At 32.8% G+C, this 20,418-nt stretch overlaps 1 pseudogene across 1 annotated transcript; it reads right to left on the bottom strand.

The window, feature by feature from the left end:
* Positions 1-1,140: 1,140 nt before the first annotated feature.
* LOC143567749 (phototropin-1-like) lies at positions 1,141-10,923 on the bottom strand (annotated as a pseudogene). Its single transcript, XR_013141464.1, has 22 exons — positions 10,332-10,923; positions 9,880-10,051; positions 9,343-9,525; positions 7,737-7,828; positions 6,805-7,114; positions 6,015-6,267; positions 5,740-5,810; positions 5,319-5,425; positions 5,169-5,218; positions 4,816-4,920; positions 4,678-4,737; positions 4,084-4,173; positions 3,820-3,981; positions 3,601-3,681; positions 3,415-3,518; positions 3,170-3,219; positions 2,972-3,078; positions 2,298-2,423; positions 2,151-2,202; positions 1,945-2,057; positions 1,482-1,622; positions 1,141-1,397 (listed from the first exon to the last, which is right to left on the bottom strand). The product of XR_013141464.1 is annotated as a phototropin-1-like (transcript).
* Positions 10,924-20,418: the final 9,495 nt, after the last annotated feature.

Genomic DNA, 20,418 nt, shown 5'->3' with positions numbered 1-20,418 from the left:
ACAGATAAAAATTTAATGAAAATAACAATGCACCTTAATTACGTCCATTATCTTGTCTTTTAATTAATTAGTTTCCATTATTCGAAATTTTGAATCGATTTTTTTTTAATTGGAAAAACAATTTAAAAAATGTTAGTTTTATATTATTTTAAAAATGTTAAGTCTTATACACTTTATTATTTATTAAAAATACTATAAAATAACATATTCTTATATTTATTTTGGGTTAAGTATTCTTATATGTAACAAAGACATTATGCCTTGATGTTAATACACCTATAATGGTATGTCTAATTTGTTACAATGGTATGTCTGAAGAGTCCAATTATAACAATTTTTAAACTAATTACAACGATACATATAACTTTACATACGACACATGAATTGTAATTAATGATACCAGTAAACCATTATAACAATGAAAAACACTTGTAATTTAATCGGCGCATCCTAAAAATTTTGTACAATTCACAATTAAAATGAAAACTGTTAAACTGATCCTGTTTATATATCGTATTTTAAACTAAGATATTTTTATATTGCAATTTTGAGTAGAGATGAGGTCAAACCTGGACCGGCCTGACTCAAACCAGGTTAGGATCGAGACTAGTTTTGTGGAGACTTGAGGGCCGGAGCATATGGTGATGGGTTGGTCCGGATGTTGTCGGGTTTTTAAGTCGTGTTAGCAGTAGGGGTCACTGGTCAGGTCAAACCGTCAAACCCAATTTTATGTTAGGTTGCTGGTTTTCTGTTGGGCTGATGGGCTGGGCTCAACAACTTTGTATTGATAAAATTCCAATATGCTAAGAAGTAAGAACCTACTGACTCCTGTAGTTATAGGTCATTTATAATTCCTAAGTACATTCAAATTCAATTCATAAATTTCATGACTGTAATGTAACACAAAAGGTGAGTTTGCACACAAACGTGTGAAATATATACTGATCAATTGAATGTTCTAGACACCCTTCGAACGCCGCAACTGTCATGACGGTTTTTGGTGCTAATCATAACTATCCTAAACTACATCTTTGAAGCATCTAGACCCGGGCATAATGACATAATAATAATGTGACATATTTACAGGCAAAGACGAGTGTTACATAATAAATAAACGGAACACGTAACAAAATAATAATCTGATACAAACCAGAAAAATAATAAATATTACAGTACATATAATGTTGATTTGATTCGACCATTAATTAAGCTAGAAATTATTTAAAATCCAAATTATCATGAAAATAAAACTCACAAACTTAAGCAAAAGGCACACACAAACACTTCCATAAATCTCAAAAGACATTATTCTCCAAATCTTTAAGTCCGGGGTCAACCTCTCTGACTTTTTCATCTTCATTCTCCCCAAACACAGGAGTATCTAGCTTAGGAGGGTTCTGAAAGAAATATACAAAATATAAAGTGTGTAAACTTTTTATAAATCCAACTTTTAGTAAGCTGCTGGAGTTCAAAATGGTTACCTCGCAACGAACTAATGCCCAATTAATGCCACGAAAAAATGGGTGTCGTTTCACTTCACTCGCGCCTTCGCGTGAGCCCAAACGATTCTTTGGATCCCTATGCAACAATCTGTAAATCAACTGTTTGGCAGAAAGGCTTACCTGCATCACATTCAAATTCTTTATGATCGGTTTCTTTTCATATGATATTTTTCTTATATTGGCACATGAATATATACTACATGTGCCGAACATATGAAGCTAACTATATGTGATAAGCTAGGAGCTGATTCAAAAGTTAGCCGACTTATATGGACCATCTAGATGGGACATAAAAGGCCGAACATAATAATGGTATAATTTAGGCTACAAATGAAGTTATGGGCCCAATAAGTAGGGAACACAAAGGTCTCGACAAGCCAGATTTACATTTAAAAGGGTCAAAACTGCCACTTCTAAAACTACGCTTGTGGAAAAAACATACCGCTATGCTACTAGGAAACTTTAGATCTTTATGAAGAATGTTAACGAATGTTCGTTGCCTCGTCTTTCCTCTAAATGGCGTGTACCCATAAAACATCTCATATAGAAGAATACCTAGAACACCACCACATATGGATCTTTCAACTTTTTAAATAATAGCAAATTTTCTTAAGTTAACCAAAATATGTATAGAAGTGAAGTTTTTACCAAAAGCCCACCAATCTACTGCACTAGAATGCCCATCTCCACTTATAATCTCCTGGAAAAAAAAATGCAAAAAGTTAAAATAAAAATCTGTATATTATATGAAACTTGACTTGCAAGTTAAATAAAAATTGTAATAACTACACAAACCGGAGCGATATACTCTTCTGTTCCAACAAACGAGTTTGATGCACGAACAGGTTCGGCCATGAAAATTGGAGTCTGTTGATTTTTCTGATGCCTCTTCTTCTTTACACTTATTTCAGAAGTCAAAAGCTGAATCAAGAAATTAAGGACTTCATTAATGATTAAACCACAAACTTAATTGAAACACATTTTAGATTGGTAGCAACGACTCTTTGGGTCGATTTCAAGTAGAAAAGTGTTCGTATATGCTTCTCGAGTTTATGTTTTATTATAGTTATTACTTTTAATTTACCATTTATCTTTTAAGTTTGTTTGCTAATTACTTTTTATTCTATGTCTAGTTTGAATACTAGAATAGTTATTAACGTTTTATCAATATCATTAATTGATTTGCTTTATTATTATTTGATTTTTATTTATTTAATACACAGAATATTTCAAATCTTTTGAATTCTTTCAAAGATATTTTACCACTCCATAAAAACTAACTTTCCCCAAATAGTTAAAACTATGAAACTAATACATCAATTTGATGTCACATGTCATGAAACCACATGTGTTGTTAATATATCTAAAACGCGCATAATCATGCCTTAAAAATATGTTTGCTAGAATGTAATTTATCATGTTTTAATCGCGTTACGAAATGAAATTAAAGAAGTATTGATTAGAGATACCTGAGGTTTGCAAGATGTCAAGCAAGAAAGATCAAAATCTGTTAAAGCTACATGTCCAGTGCTTTGTATCAATACATTTTCTGGCTTCAGATCTCTATATATAATACCTACACCACCAATGACAGTTTGGTCACTAAAAGGTTTGTCGGCATCATCCAATGCTTCATTAACTCATAGATGATCGTAAACAACATGTACCTTGACAATGAAGGTACTCCAATGCCACGAGCACCTCGGCAGCATAGAATCTGTACGGAAAACATAAGAGTTTTTGTTTGCTCAAATTTAGTCACTAAAAGCAACATATCTGTGGTTAAGACCGATTTAGCGACTACTTGTTTGTTGATACTATTAGCGGCTGAACAAACAATCTGGTCACTAATTAGGAATCTTTTTTATTCGTCTCGGTTAAAAAAGAATCAAGTTTGAATTAGGTTTTTTACCTTACGGCATCTTCCTTCAAGACCTTCATCGTCTGTCTGTCTAAAAGCATAAAAAGCTCTCCGCCCGGACAATAGTCAGTGATCAAACAGACATGAGTCGGTGTCTGCAAAGATAAACTAAACAAATTAGTATCACTGATTGAGTTATAAATCTAGGAGCTATGAAAACCAGATATGGTATTTGACCTGAAACGAAGCATATAATGCCGGAAGAAAAGGATGGTCTAAGACGTCTAAGATCTCCCGTTCAGCCCACGCTCTGTGCACCTATTTTGTGCAAAGAAAAGTTTTAGTTGCAAAAGTAACGACGAAAATGGAGTACTAGAACTGGTAGGAAACTTTCATGGTGGAGTACCATTATTATGTTATGGACATAAAAGAACAAGATATGCAATATGTGCTTACCTTGTTACGGTTAATCATGACGCCTTTATCCATAGCTTTCATAGGGAAAAATTCACCAGTTCCACATAACTCGACTAGATGAACACTTCCAGTGTCATTAGAACCTAGAGGCTTTATGGGCCTAAAATGCCTTAATCCTAACTTTTCCCCACTCTCAATAACCTAAAAACGCCATAAATGGTTAGATGTCTCGGTCACTCAAAGGATCAGAACGTGTATTACTAGCGACGGATCAAATCTGAGACATTTTTAAGGATAGACTACCTTTAAAATAGCCTTCCACGCTGATGTGTCCCTTCGATGAGGCTTCGGTTGAACTGTATTCGAGTGTTTTGCCCATAGATCATCCGGGGTTTGTGTATTATTAAGAAATTTCACTCAAAAATTGTTGTGACATTGATCCAAACATTTTTAAAAGAAAAAAAAAATCTATATTTTGACAAGTGCTTACAGGTTGGAAGATTTAATTTATAAATACATGTAACGACTTTTATACTCACTACTAGAAAACATGGTATCGCTAGAAATTTCGGTCTTAAATGAGTCTTGCAATAATCAAAGTTGCGACCGTTTCACGACTAGTGAATTTGCCATTGTTTTTAACAATATTTCGGTCCCAAATATGTGACCGTTCTGTCACCAATTTAAAACAACCAAAAAAGTTGCGACCAATACCCGTGTAGTATGTCACTAAACTGCAACTTTGTGATTTTTGTCACAAAACAGTCGCTAAATTTACATCTTTTTCCCGTAAAGTTCGGTCACAATTACTACAACAACCTCTTTGTATATTCTAACTGCTCATGGAAAATTATGTGCAAATCACATATCTACTTTTCTAGTTACTTGAGTTTTTACCATATTAGCATCCGGAAGTTCTCGCACTGCTACATCAATATTTTCCGCAGCCTCTTTCACCTGAAACAACCAAAACACGACACTTTAGTGACCATCCACATGCCGGATAATATTGGTTTTGTATAGGCTTGTGATTACCAGAACTGAACCATCTTTAACAGTGGTTTCAGGGATACAATTATGAAGTGGCTCAACATTCTGACTTCCATCTAGTTGTACTCCAATGAAGTATTGTACTTCTCCCTACACAACAAAAAGTGCATACAATCTTTATATACATTTATTTAAACATAAAGTTATTTTTCGTGAAATGCTTCAAATAACTAGAAACCAAACGGTTCATTTTGTCACTACTAGAAAACTACTACTAGAAAACTGACTGTCACTGACAAACATATCAGTCGGTATACACAATGGATGGTTCACCAAGGGACCGCCGACCGACTGATTTATATTGTGTAAATGAATTTGGTTATTTCCTAGAGTAGTACCTTTTGATCACGCATAGGTTGAAGATGAAACAAATTCCAAAACTTTTTGCCTGATTAATTGTCACAAAAGATATTTAGCACAAACAATTCAAATTAATTACTGGATACATATTTGCCAAAAAAGATATGTGTATGTGTGTATTAATATACCGCTTTTCGTATAATTGATGAGCTGTACGGTAACCTCCGTTTGGTTATCAATTGCCTCTCTAATTTTTTTCACAGTCGATGGATCAGTTTCGGGCCCTTGAAGAAACCTTCAGAAAACAAATATAGATAAATCTAAAGTGTGAACTATATTAGGCATATTTAGGTCATTTTTACTGAAAATTTGAAAAATCAACTGTTTTATATATATAGACAGATCCCTCGATATTCTGTCAGTGAATGTGGTTTATGTCGATAATTCGTCGATAAGCATGGCGTGGGTAATGCATTTAACGACAGATAATTGACAAGATGTATTTGCGACGGATACCAACACCGCATCATGTATCACAAAGAGGCATTTTTCTGACAGAATACCGACGATGTATAATTCCTTACAACTTTTTATTCTGTTTTCGTATACCTGCAATTTCTTCCCAGGATCTCTTCGCGGCTATACTCCGTCAACTCTAAGAAACTATCGGATGCAAAAATCTGGAGATACAGATCATGTAAGCGTAAGAAATTTTGAATATTCTTACCAATTGTAAGAATAAATTGTATAGCAAAATCATATAAAAAATCTTTTGCATGGTTCATTTTGTTGCAACTCATGAACAATGGAAATTTGGCTATTGGCAACGACTTAATATTGTTGTCCCTAAAAAAGTTTTTGAATAGCGACCGTTAAAGACTTACGATGGGGTTGTCGGGAAGCCGTGGGTCAGTAATGACGAAATTTTTCTCGATTCGTTCAAGAGTTGTCGCTAAATCGATACCCTTACTCATTTCTTTCTTTCGTACTTTGTCATCTAAACTCTCCGGCCTCGAATCATCCTTAAACTCATAATCGTCTTCATCGTCAGCCTCACCATCTGTATCCTGAATGTTAACGTCTCCCTCGAATCCATCATCGAATGCTTCGCTACTTTTTCGGTTTTTCTTCTTAATCCTACATCATAATGATATACATTATTCTTAAAACTATATCAAAATCATGTACAATAATAGCATATAGCATTACTACTCCTAATTATATTGTATAGTAAAAACATGAACAATATTATAAATAGGGTGTGAATTAAACCGAGTTAAATAAAAGCAACCAATCGGTCGGTAATTTGGTTTTATGTTATAAAAAATCAATTTTTTTTGTTTCGATTTTATCAGCCAAAAATTAAATAAACAAAACTAAATAGAACCGAATAAACTGAAATGGACAAACCGATAGGACGGAAAAACACATTATAAGTAATTTTTTTAAAAAATTAATAAATTTTGTAGCCCAAATAATTAATTAAGCATTTACTAATAAGAATAGACCCAAAATTTAATGTTCAAATTCATTATTTTTGTCATGTTTCATCGCAAAGTTTTCAAGCCCAGACGATAAAAAAAAACCCAAACCACTGCGAAAACCGATAACATGAAAAACACAAAAACCGAAACTAAACGTTTTCAAAAATCTAAAATCGAACTTCCAAAGTACCCCATAAAAGAAATTCGTTTTGATTTTTTCTGCTTCTTTTCCGGGAGTTCATCAATCGGCTGCATGGTTGTTAATGTTCGGACACCGGGATGTGAGTTCCGTCTTGGGCGTCGTGGTGGTGGCGGAGGAGTCGCAGTTTCTGCAGATCTTCGACGCCCTAAATTAAACACGCCGGGTTTGTCTTTGTCGCTTTTATTTCGTGAGTCCGTCGCAAATGGGTGACGGTTGGTGGATTCACTTAGTGATCTTGGTCGTTTCACTGCCTCCACCAACTCGGTCACTGAGCTAGTTGCCATGTCTTTTTGCCGGGCTGCAACATTTTTATTAAACACACAAGTAAACATATTACAAAATAAAAAATTGTCAATTTTCATCTATTTATAAGAAAACTAGCTAGTTAAACTTGTATTTGTTTGATTAAAAGTGGTTAAAAATGATTATATGGAATGGGTAGATTTTGTAGAACAAGTTAATATTGTTTAAGTAATTTTTTTTTTCTTTTGTATGTTTAAACTTAACAAATATTAGAGTTAATAATAAGGATAAAATGTTACATCGTGATTTTGTTCTCAGTCTAGAAATTACATCCTTATTCTGGGGCATTACTCCAAGTTTTATCCCGGATTGCAAGGAAAAAGTAATTTGAAGAAAAATGAGGAAGTCACAAGTCATCCGTGGGTTTTGATACGGAAAAAGGTGACCCCCCCCCCCCCCCCTCATTTTAGGGGTAAATGGGATAAAAGTGGAGTATGGAAGACTCTCTATACTCTAATGGTTCTTTTAAAAATTACCACATCCATATAATTTAACTATTTAACTCTAAAAATTATATTCTTTGATAGTTACTCTAAAGAATATTTTGCATATCTAATTTGTATTTCAAAATTAACCTTTTTCATGACTACAGTCTTAAAATAATTAAATAGAAATACCATCATATCGAATTAAAGATTCAGGCAACCCATTTGGCCGAAGTGTCTTCTCTTTCTTGCCTTCGGTGTGCTTACTTACCTCCACTTGCATTCTGTTATAATCCACACGAAAAACAAATATAAATGAACTAAATTATTCATTAACAAAAGTAAAACGCTCAAGTTCATAACCTAGTGTAAAAAAAACTAGAAACATGTATAATTTCATACGTTCTTCGAGAACATGAAGTTATTCTCCAGTTTGGATACTTCGTTCAAGTGCACTCACTGGGATAATTAAGTGTCAAACTTCGACTAATTTTAACAAATTTTCATCTAATCTTCTTGTAGTAACTCCACGTGTCCAGTATCAATTGACTTACTTTGATTAGAAGAGTTTGTATTGGTCAAATTGATGAAGCAAAACATTTATCAGTGTTTGTCTTTCTAAATGGAGAGCGATTAAATCAAATGTGTTACGAAAATAAATAAAAAAAGGTTGTGGAAAAAATGTTTTGTAGCGCATGTCAACAAACATGTGACAGTCGTGTGCTAAATTTTGGACATTTTATGTTGGATGCAAAAGTAAAACGAACATGATTATTGACAATTGAATTGGAGATAAAGTGCACCCTATAGGGTCATACGGATAATAAAGACTAGACCCTGTCACTCACCCTCTCCTAGTAACATCAGTCACAAATATGCTCTCAATTAAATGGTCCTTATATTAAAGGACCACCATCCCTCCTTATTGATCTTATCTATAATGAACTAAAAAAACAAATTGAATAATTAAATTACAAATAGGCTTGTTAAAATGTTTGCTATATGTGAATTTGGTAGGGCATATACACGAGTCATCTCTATCACCTAACTCGTGTGTAGCTGTTGATAACCCGATAAGGGCACATTAGTCTTTTCACGAAAAGTGAAAACCATTTAATATCATGACAATATAATACAAGACACATTAGGATAGCTTTGCTAACTATAATTGCACTATGCTAAAGAAGAATTTGTTCGTATTCGTTGTACGTTAAACATGAGATACTAGGCATGTACGCTAAACATGAGATACTAGGCATGTGACACAGTCCTATACATCGATGATAAATTTGGTATATAATATCACGGTCTAAAATAATCAAACTAAAGGACCTATATTAATTAGATGAGGGCATGATACAACTCACATTGTGATCGATGGCCTTGTTAGGACGACACTAGAGTTGTCACCATGCTAAAGAGGAATTTGTTTTTATTCATGGTACGTTAAACATGACTACATGAGGCACACAGAACATGTGACGTAGTCATGTACTTAAGAAATCTGGCATATAACGTCGACTTCTAAAATAATCAAACCTATAGACCTATATTAATTAGATAAGGGTATGCTAGTCTTTTCATCTACGAAAAATGGAAACTAGTTAATAACACAACAAAATGATACAACTCACATTGCAATAGCTTTGTTAAGGCGACACTAGAGTTGCCGCCATGCTAAAGAAGAGTGAGTTTGTATCCATTGTATGTTAAACAAAAGATACCAGACATGTGACACGGTCATATATATATACTCAATAAATTTGGCATATAACATTACGGTTTGAAATAAACATACCCGATGAATTTGAGGATGTTGCCGGATTCATCTTTGATGGGGGAGACAGTGAGAAGGTTCCAAAAGGGTGAACCATCTTTCTTGTAGTTAAGGAGCCTGCCACAATATGTTGAACCCTTTTGCAATGCTTCCCTGATTTTAGCCACATCTTCAGGGTTCGTGTCTGCACCCTGTAGGAACCGGCTGCAACCCAACCCAACCAAGTCAACCAACTTATTTAATATGTTCATATGCATGTTAAAAAGGTTAACAGTTTAAAAGTTCAGTGTCACGTTTTTAGGCTAAAATATAACTTTAAAGTTCAATCCATACCCGAGGTGCTTATTTTTCACCTTTTGGAGACCACCACAACAATGTCAAAAAGGTCCAATTTTGCGACTGACAAAAATGTCATAAAATTAGTGACGAGAACCAAACGGTGAAGAAAAAAACATTTTGGTTTTAACATTCGCAAATGCTTGTTTTCTAATGTATGTGAAGTTGTAGTTGGCGATTATAACTCGACAAAAATAAAATCACTAGAGAAGCGATTGATACCAGTTTCTACCGATAACTTCTTTAGAAGTATAACCGGTCATCTTAAAGAAACCCGCACTAGCATACAAAATCGGGTAGTCGGGTTTCGTGGCATCAGAAACCACAAACGTCTGTTGAAATGTCGATAACGCATCTTTCAAGTCCTCGGATACTTTTAATCCTCCTTCGGTACCTTAGAGTATCATATAAGATAAAATATATTAGTTAGAGTTAATTTATTGTAATTAATTTTACCGTAAGGTTAACGTATAAATGAAATTAATGTATTAAACATGAGAATCAAATGATGTAATTATATATACCAGTAGAGTAATTATGTAATAACATCATAGAGTTGATGTTATTACATAATTACTCTACTTGATTCTCATGTTTAACACGTTAATTTTATTTGTATTTGATTCAAACTTATTAAAACATAACATATGGTACAAGTGTAGTAATAATATTACCTGATCCATCATCTGATATATCACTAGAACTCTGAACCGAGGTACCCGAATCCCTCCGGTTTGTACCCGGTTTAGCATTCGGGTCCTCACCCGAGGTCCTAACTTTAACCCCTTGCGGTTTCCCGGTCTCGGCGTCGGTTTTCAAAACCAACCCCCACTCGGCCGCTCATTGTTCAGCCGCACCCACTATACCGCCAGGCGACGGTGGTGGCACCGCTGAGGCTGGACTCGGAACAAATGGTGGAACCTCAAACGGTTTAGGATCTTTAAGGGCCATCCATGACTTGATCTCAGTATCGGGCAATCTGCCCGACTGAGAGGTGGAGATCCCAGTGTTAACATTGTTAACATTGGCATCTACTGACAATGGTGGAGCCGGGTGGTTCTGTGATGGCTCCACCCAGCTCATCCAAGTGGGTTGTGACCGGAATGGTGCGGTCGTGTCGTGGGTTGATGGGTTGAATACTTCAAGTGACCCACGGACGTCCCTTTGAGCAGGTTGGAATAATGGTTTTGGGTTGGTTTCTGCATGTTGTTTTGGCTCCATTTTCTGTATAAGATAAGCATACAAACTTGTGATATATATATGATGGTGTATGAAGTCAGAGTATCAAAGATTCAGGGCAGTTTTGTCATTTTTAGTAGCAAATATATAAAAAATAAAGAGGATAAACTATTGAAGTGTTAGGTCCGAAGCAAGTCGACTTGTTTGAAATATATATAGAACATGGTTTATGATTTATGGTTTAGTTTAAGTTTTTTTAACAGTTTAATGAATAATGATACAAGTTCGGTTTTTGTTTAGAATTACTTGACTTGAGAGTGAGACCAACCATGCAAACTGAATTAACTGGCTGTTTGAGAATTGTATTTTATGCATCGTAAGAACATGGATTAAATGCGGAAAACATTAAATTAATTATTAAATAGTTAGATTTAATAAATAAAAACGAAAGTAAAAGCAAATTTATTTATTAGATGAAAAAAGAGAATTGCGAAAAAGTAATGATAATAAAAATTTATAAGAAAGACAACAAAGGAACAAGAAATGATGGGTTGCAAAATTGTGATAAATAACGCTCTCATTTAATATATAGGTTTTGAATTTTGATTTTAAATTTATATATCTTTGTTTCGTAATAAAATGGAAAGATAGAAAAAGAGTAACATAATCAAGTCACGGAGATTTTTGAACATGCCTGAGTAGGGTCAAAATAACTAGGGTTGATTTGACTAATTATGATTTTGATCTATATTTTTTTATTAATGTATATATTTTTTAAAAATATTAATACGTTTAAAATTATACTCGTATTAGTAAACGGCCCGGGAGTTGCAACGTGAGCGTTGATACATGTTAAATTTTGTGTCTTGATGAGACGTTGATAAAACATAAAGTTACTAAAATTTGTCCTCACGTTATGACATATCTTATTTATTGAAATTTATATTGAAATGTAGATAAAAATAAGGATATATATATATACACAAAATTAAGGTTTTGTGACGAAAACATGCAAATATAGTATATTTGAGCCATGTGTTTTGGCCGCGCATTGTGTGAGCATGATACTAAATAAAATTTATATCGGAGCGTACGTAGAAACATTTTTGTATTCGAAATTTAAAGTAACCTTACGTTATGATAAAAAGGTAAAATATATATTAAATTTAACTAGTACCAGTTTTGAACGAAACGTATACCAAAATTTCGAATGAAATATATACCGAAGTGTAGATATAGATAGGCAGGTAGTGACGGTATATTTGGAACTTAAGAGATTCATAACATTTTCAAAAGTAAGTATGTGAATTATTAATTATAAAAATAATATAGTAAAAAATTTAACATGTAAATGTAACTAAGAATTTACTAGATATTGAAATGGAACTTGAAAATAATTAAACAATAACTACCTAAGTTGAAAATAGAAATGCTTTGGACACATAGTGTAAAACTAATTGGTTTATTTCACAAATAGTGAATATTGTGAGATAATTACAATATAGTTTTTAATTATATAAATATGGATTTTAATATATATATATATATATATATATATATATATATATATAAAATGTATTTTAAAAACTATATCAACAAAACAATAATCTAACTTTTCAAGAAAATGGCTTTATCTTGATTAGCTAAATTATATCATTTTAGCTTGTTTAATTATAAGTAATATTTCATTTAACCTATATAAAATAACATGATATAGACAAAACGTTCTTTTCATAAGAATAAATATAATTATCCTCAATCCTCATTAATAGAACACACCATACCTTTTTCCTACATGCTTTTAGAAAATCTGATGTTTAATTGTTTATTCTCTGGCTAGTCCGTGTGGAGCTAAGTACGTAATAAACAAAATGCTTACAAATATAAGCATATATAGTTATTAAAGGAGACAACAATTCTCATAAAGTACAGAAAATACTAGCATGTATATGAATATAAAAACATAAACTAATCCAATGTTCACCGTTAAGACATGCAGAGTGTGAATAATTTGATTGTTGGTATAGAGAAATTTCTGTTTCTACACACTTGTAATTTTTTAAATGTACACAAATAAAATATAGAGGAAATCAAAATTATAACTTAATGACTGATAATAATCTAACTGATCTGTGCTACTTCTAACTTCTGATCTGTGCCACTTCTAACTTTTATTTGCATTGTCGAAAGAAACACGACTTACACAATCATCATAGATTTACGTCTGATATCACTCGATTCATTTATAACTAAGATTTGTTTAATTCCCCACTGCTCATACTCATGTATATGCGCGAAATAAGGTGAAAAGTAAGTGTAAATCTATGATGGGTATGTGAATGTGAATGTGAATGTGAATGTGAATGTGAATGTGAATGTGAATGTGAATGCCTTTAATAATGAAAGTGAAAGTCCTAACTGTTATCAGTAAAATCGTTAATGCAGATATTATCGGTTAGTAAGTTTGATTTGAGTTATTAAAATCTAGTATTCTAGTGTGTGATGTATATGCGTCGCCTTACTGAAAAACTAAGAGAAAAATCCAATGAAGCGCAATTGGCAATACCAATAAAATGATGATATTTGTAATCTAAAACAATTAAAAAGATATTAAAATATTTTCAAAAATCAGAAAGCTAATGCCATTATTATTTGTGTCGGACAAAGTAGCTATAAGCCATGTGTGTGCAAGCCAATGAGAATGAGATGTGAATATATGTCTTACATCAACATTTATTTTTTGGAAATTTTTATTTAAACACACATGCATCCAAATTTTCGTCAAAAATCGTTGAATTTTAATTTTATGTTGCTCTGGAAATGTGAAACCACAATCGAATGTGAGTGAGTAACTTTATCATAATTTGTACATATATATTTGTTAGTGTAAGCTTATCATTATTAATTATTATTAATATTATAGTTTATAAACATATTGCTCATTAGATAATTTCAACAAAAGTTAATAAAATTATTCCATTAAAATAGGAATATAAGGAGATGTTGCTCAAATGAATTATGAATATAACCGGTCAATCAAGTGGTTGTCCACTGAAAAAAACAAAATCTTTCCACGTATAGCAAGGATTAAAAAAAAAGTTATCATTAAGAAAATGAATTATGAATGTAAATCTTGAAAATAGGGAAGTTTTCCTTGTTCGGAGCAAACGCAAACCCAAGAGATAATTGTGGAGAAAGAGGTATAGTGACACATAAGTTGACAAAAATCTAACTTTAGATAATCATAACTTTTTATCATTAAAATTATAACTATTTACATAATGAGCTATCAATGCAAGAGGAGGTCACATTCACTAAACATGACCAAAAGTTAGTCCAAATAAAAAGATTTGTAACACATGCTAATAGTGTTGGCTATGTAATATAATGCCCCGATAGGCCGATCATATGTAGTTATTAAGAAATGAGGACATGGTTGATTTCATTATCAACCATTAATTGACCACCATTGCCTATGATCAAAGCATACAATATATTATAAACCCGGCTTAATAGCATTTCTATAAATGTATTGGGTAATGTCACACCACCAACCCTTTAATCGTTATTTTTATAATATATACCTTCACCATTCATAAATTACAGTAAATGATATTAATGTGTCTAATCTCATAGCCATGTGATCACATAAGCAGGAAACAAAAAAATGGAATTTATGTCTACTTATATTTCATAGCATGTGTAATAGATTGTTAAGTAATACAATATCTGAATATGTATATATGTGTATATTCAAACAAATGAAGATAAACCCTAATGTAATAGTAGTATAGAAAGTGATTTACCTTTCTGTGCAAATGAGTTGAATAGCTTCAAATGATCTTTGAGTAGTTCACTTGTTCTTTGAGTAGTCAATTTCTTCAGGTGGTATATATGATCACTAGAGAGATGACAGAAAATGGTGGCATAGCCCAATGGCATACTCATGCCCATGAAATACAAATTCACATGTTTCCTACACCATTTCCAACATCCCCATCATCAATCACACTTATCTTCTACCATAATATAATTAACAATTATTTCATTGATCAATGCCATGGTATGTAGATATCTAAACATGTACACTTTGGTTCCTCATTCATCCTATAAAACTATGTGGTCAAGATCATGAGTGTTCATTACTAGATTCAGTAACTTTATTTTTTTGATGTTATCATGTTTCAATATTCAGATGTTTATCAAGTTGAAGAAAAAACTATACTAGGCGTGCCAGAACTAATCGAAATTTTGCAATAATATTGTGTATTGTATGACAAAAATGCATACACTGATAATCATATAGGCAATATATTCTAATCGACTTATGTTAAGTGTTTGTCAAGTGATCATCTTTTGAAAGTATTCAATATGATTGTTCGAAATATACGGTCTCATTGATACAACTGCAAAACATGGCAGGTGATAAAAAAAGGGTTAGATTGAAAAATAAAAATCAATAGAATTTTGGACTTGTCTGCTTGTCGTATATTGTTGTGTAAATGTAGTTTAGTGTTATGAATGTTGAAAATTTTCATTGTATCTCGGTTTCTGATGATAATTTTTAAAGATGGATAAAGCTTTTAACTTTCATATACACGTTCAAAGTATTGGTAAATATATTAGTTTCTAGTTTTACCCGATATTAACAAATAACACAATAATCATCATCTCATACTTATTAACATGTATGAATGATGCCATAACGGTATTAACATGTATTATAGATATCTTACATTTCCCAAGGAAAGATCTAATCTAACTAACCACTTATGACAAATCAAGTTTGCAACACAACCATTGTAACCGTTGTTCATGAAAAGGTCTATTAGACTATGAGGTATACATTTATGACATTTACCTTCATGTAGACACCACATCACTCACTTTACCGTTTTTTACTTTGTCTCACACAGAGGAAATGGTTTAACCCGGCTTAACACCCCTTAATTTAAATTAAAAACAAATCTTAAATTAATATGTGTCTGTGTAGATGATTTTAAAACCCATTAAAACCTTAACCCATCTTACATTTAACGTTGTTTAACTCATGAATTGAATGGTATTCCACTCATTAGCATTTGCCAAATCATCTTTAGCGTTTGTGCATTAAGGTATACCTCAGGGCCTTAGCACATATGCTTATGCAACTTATCCTTTCGTGTAATGTTTCAACCTTGAAACATTCATCCTAACCCGGGGGGAAGTGTTAACCTTTTTCGGCACCATTTAAACGCTTTGGTCACTGAACACTATGCCTCACCTCCTCTGGTCCAAGTCTATTACTTTTGCATAGCTAGCATTAGCATACTCTAGACATATTGTTGGCTTCAATGAATTGGTCTACCTCACAAAATCATTGATCAACGAGTCAACTAGTTCAATTCACAACAAGAATATATACGAATGAGTTTGTAGTATAATCATATTGTTCGAGGCAAAGAACTTTTAAATATTAAATAGATGTCTTAATAGTTTATAAAAGAAAAAGAAGTTTTGAAAAAATCATGTTCAAAATATATTTACCAAAATTCGTGAACCTGGTTACTCATTCCAATCAACGATGATTTAAATAATGCAAACCGAATCACATGATTCACAGCCAAGCCGGTCTAATTTTAACCACATTGATAAAAACTTTGCAAGGTCATTGAAGAGGTAGAATCCACACTTACCTAAAGACAAAAGAAACTTCCGTCGTCATCACGTACTTTTGTACTTGACGAGTATTAATGTTCCGCGGAGTAAGTGGATCCGCCATTGAAAGCTTCTATGGTCTTTAGGTGGGTGTGGTACCCTAACTCTTCAATCACCAACCCTATACATGTGCTCCCGCAAGTGTAGAAAAATGCAACATTTTATTTAACACTAATGTAATAAAAAAAATTGTTAAGTGTGTGTATAAATAAAATTCACTATAACTAACAGATTGATACTCTATGATAAAGATAAAAGTCTTTTAAACACTTAAAGTTCTTAAATTCGAGTCTTGGCTGGGTTAAATAAAATTTGCCAAGTATATTGCAGTTGAACATATTTAGCAAAAGTGATTTGTATAAATAAAGAGTGTTTGTAAACAATATTAAGTGGCAAATTCAAGACATCAAAAGAAACATATATTATTTATGTTTACTTCGTATATATGTAAGTTGGATGAAGGAAAACAATTCAAACGCGAGCCGTATTTTTGAATTTGAATCGATATTTAAGATTCTGATTAATATTTTTTCAAATTCAGCTTTAAAACATTTTTTTAATTAAAATAACCTAAATAACCAAGTAACATAGTTACAAGGGCATGTGTTATACCCAGGGGCGGACCCACATAGTGTGGATCGGGGTCCCGGGACACCAATGTTTTTTAAAAATTTATTAGAAGCGGTATATTAAATTTTTTGAGGACCCCATAAGATTTAATACTTGGAACCCATACTATTAATGTTGATGTGCTCTGGTGGAAAGTCCCTTGTTTTATCTTTGAAAGGTCATGGGTTCAAGGCTCAGTTTTTGGTTTTTTGTGTTAATTTTTAGTGTTAATCAATCATTTGATTGCTAATGTTGCAATGATAACTTTGGAAACATTCAAACACCTCTAAAATACATATCATTGTTTTCAACTTTATGCATGGTTTTCTTTAGAAACATTCAAACACTTTAAAATATCAGTTTTATTTTTCACTAGTTTAAGTTAATTGTTTTCAACACATGCTTATGAAAGGGTGGATCTAGGTTCTATCTCAAAAATGTTTAAGAAAGGGAAAACAAAGTGTTTATGTGTCAACCCGACTCATTTTGACCCGTTCAGGTAGTGATGATTGAAAAGAAAGTTTTATTATGATATTGTTTTTTATTATGTTCTTCTCCTCGACCCGACCTGAACAACGACCGACCCGAAAAATTTGAACACCGAAAATATGGGACCCCATTGGCAAAAAATCCTGGGTCCGCCACTGGTTATACCTAGTATGGTAAGAGAGAGCATTGCCTCTCAAGTGTCACAAATAAAATCACTCACCTATTTGTATCATTCCTTGTACCTAGTGAATGATAACAACTCTAATTTAAAAAAAAAATAAAAAATTAAGGTTATGCATGGTTTTTGGAAGCTCACGAACATGAGTGAGCTCACCGAATACTCACGCAAAAATGACGCAGTGTTCGAACGAGCTCACCTGACGCTTCCGTCTCCCGCTTAGCTAGCTAGTGATATATCTTTAACATAATGATGGCAAGTAATGAGTATAACATGTCCCAATTTAGTCTGACACGTACAATAGTTGATTGGATAAGTTATAATATAGAAAGGAAATATGATGGTAGTAGATATCTATCTGGATTTCATATCATCCTGGATATACATATATTTATGTTATACATGCACAAAAAAGGTGATGAAAACATGTGGAATGGGGCCATATCACGTGAACGGCACGTAGCTTGGCTCTTTTGCAGTTTTGAATGTGTTTCAATTATTAGTTTCGGATTAAATGTATAGATAAATAAGAGCATTCTCATTCCATCCGGTATCTTCAAACCAAAAATTACACTAAAACTCATTTTATTTTCTCTATTCATTTCAATTAAATAATATTTTTTATACCTTTTATCATTACATTTTTTCTTTCCTTCACTCATAACCACTTTCAAAATATATTAAAAAATTATAGAGGATGAACAGTAACTTTTCAAATATACAGAAAAATCACTACTTTTTCTAAAATATAAAAACTCTTCACTCACAACACCTTAAATCACTCTCTAAATTATAAAAACACCACTCGCATATTATAATGGGTTGGATGAGAATGCTCTAGAGCATTTTACAGGGTTGAATGGTAAGTGGGTAACCAACTAACCATGAAACTAGCTACTTTGTTATCATATATTTTTAGGAAAATTATAAATTAAAAAAACATTATATATGTAGTTGTAAGATATACGTACAGCTGATGTTATATTTTAATCTCATAGATATTATAGGTTTTGGTTCATATATAGTCTAGATATATGTTGAGTCATATACCAATCTCTTTCGTATTGAAATATATTGTTGGAACACATGAAAGTTAAATCGGGGAATTCGTTAAGAATTATAATAAAAACGAATATGTGGAATTTATTATGAAAACATGCCAAAATCAGGCTGACTTTCCTTATGTGAGGAACGCACCATCACAACGTTTCAGTTAATGGTTAACTATCGATACTTAGATCAGTGTTAATTAATCCTTTGCAGATTCCAATTGACAGCCATGTTATAGCTAATGTTTAGTTACGTACCACTGATCATCATTCATCAAACACAACTGATAAGTGATGACTAGTTAAATAACACCACTGACAATCGCTTGCCATTGATAGATCAAGTTTTTGTTGGCCATGTTTAATTACCACAAATGGTCAGTACTCAGTAAGAACTTTTCATCATAGCGACGTACTTGCATCAGAGACATTGCCTTTTGGACCCTACCGGCCAAACAATCGCTTCTTGGAACTCATGGTTGCTAGGCTTCGCCCCCTTGAACATCCGCATTCGAATGTACCCCACATTTCCAAAATTTCAAGAATGTATATTCTCATTTCTTCTTTGGTCTTACATAAATCTACGTTGATTATACAAAAATTATCATGATGACACTAACATCGCCTACATAGAGATGCTAAATAGTAAATATCATGCCTAAGGCAATATGTTACCATTTCACTCGTGTACTATACATCAGCAAATGCGAGAGTACAACTACTATGACATGAAAGTTGTATCATTTCATATTACGACATTCATAACTTAAAAACTACGAGTTATTAATGACAATAGTTTCATGGTTTGTTTTCATCTAGCTCTTGTTAAGCGTTGACAAGTGCAACGTACATATACGGAGAGAACAAAAGATGATGGGGGTAGCGGCCAAAGCGTACGTGTCCTCAAATTGCAGCGCCGCCATGATGACAACACGTACTCTGATCAATCCATCACATTTTCAATAGTGTGTGAAATATGCTGATATTCACATGTTCGTTCTACCACTCGTTTTCAAGAATTTTACTGGACTAGCTTGTCTCCTCATCACGCAAGACGTACCCGTCCCTCTTCCCAGTCTCTTCCAAACCGGCCACGATCGAATTTCTTCCTGTCAGCAGTGATGAAGATGACCCAACGTACACATTGAGTTACACCTCATTCTATCCCGAATCACATTGAGTTAAACCGAACTTGTCATTTGCAACCAAACCACACCAAACTAGTTTGAATAGTTATTGGATTGATGAACTATATACTTTTCTTTAACTGATAATACACAACAAATGATAAATAAATTAATAAATTAACAAATGGTTAAACCCAAAAAATTCAAACAAAAATGTAATAAATAAATTAATGAGCTGCTAACAACAAATTTAGGCACAAAGTTGTGTTTAAATTCATTATTTTATTTCGTATTTTTATACACAAACATTTCAATGCTAAAAAGTAAACAAAAAACGGACTCATAATTAAATCAAACCCATGCATAATACTGAAACTGAAAAAGCAAAACCGCTACCAGCAGGCATATATAAACTCCAACATGCTTGACAAGT

The sequence above is a fragment of the Bidens hawaiensis genome, unplaced genomic scaffold (assembly GCF_021521415.1).
Source record: "Bidens hawaiensis isolate Kalapana, Puna unplaced genomic scaffold, B.hawaiensis_p1.1 tig00023622_1, whole genome shotgun sequence".
Taxonomy (NCBI): domain Eukaryota; kingdom Viridiplantae; phylum Streptophyta; class Magnoliopsida; order Asterales; family Asteraceae; genus Bidens; species Bidens hawaiensis.
Note: the sequence above shows the minus strand (reverse complement) of the source record. Positions and strands in the feature narration are given on the sequence as shown.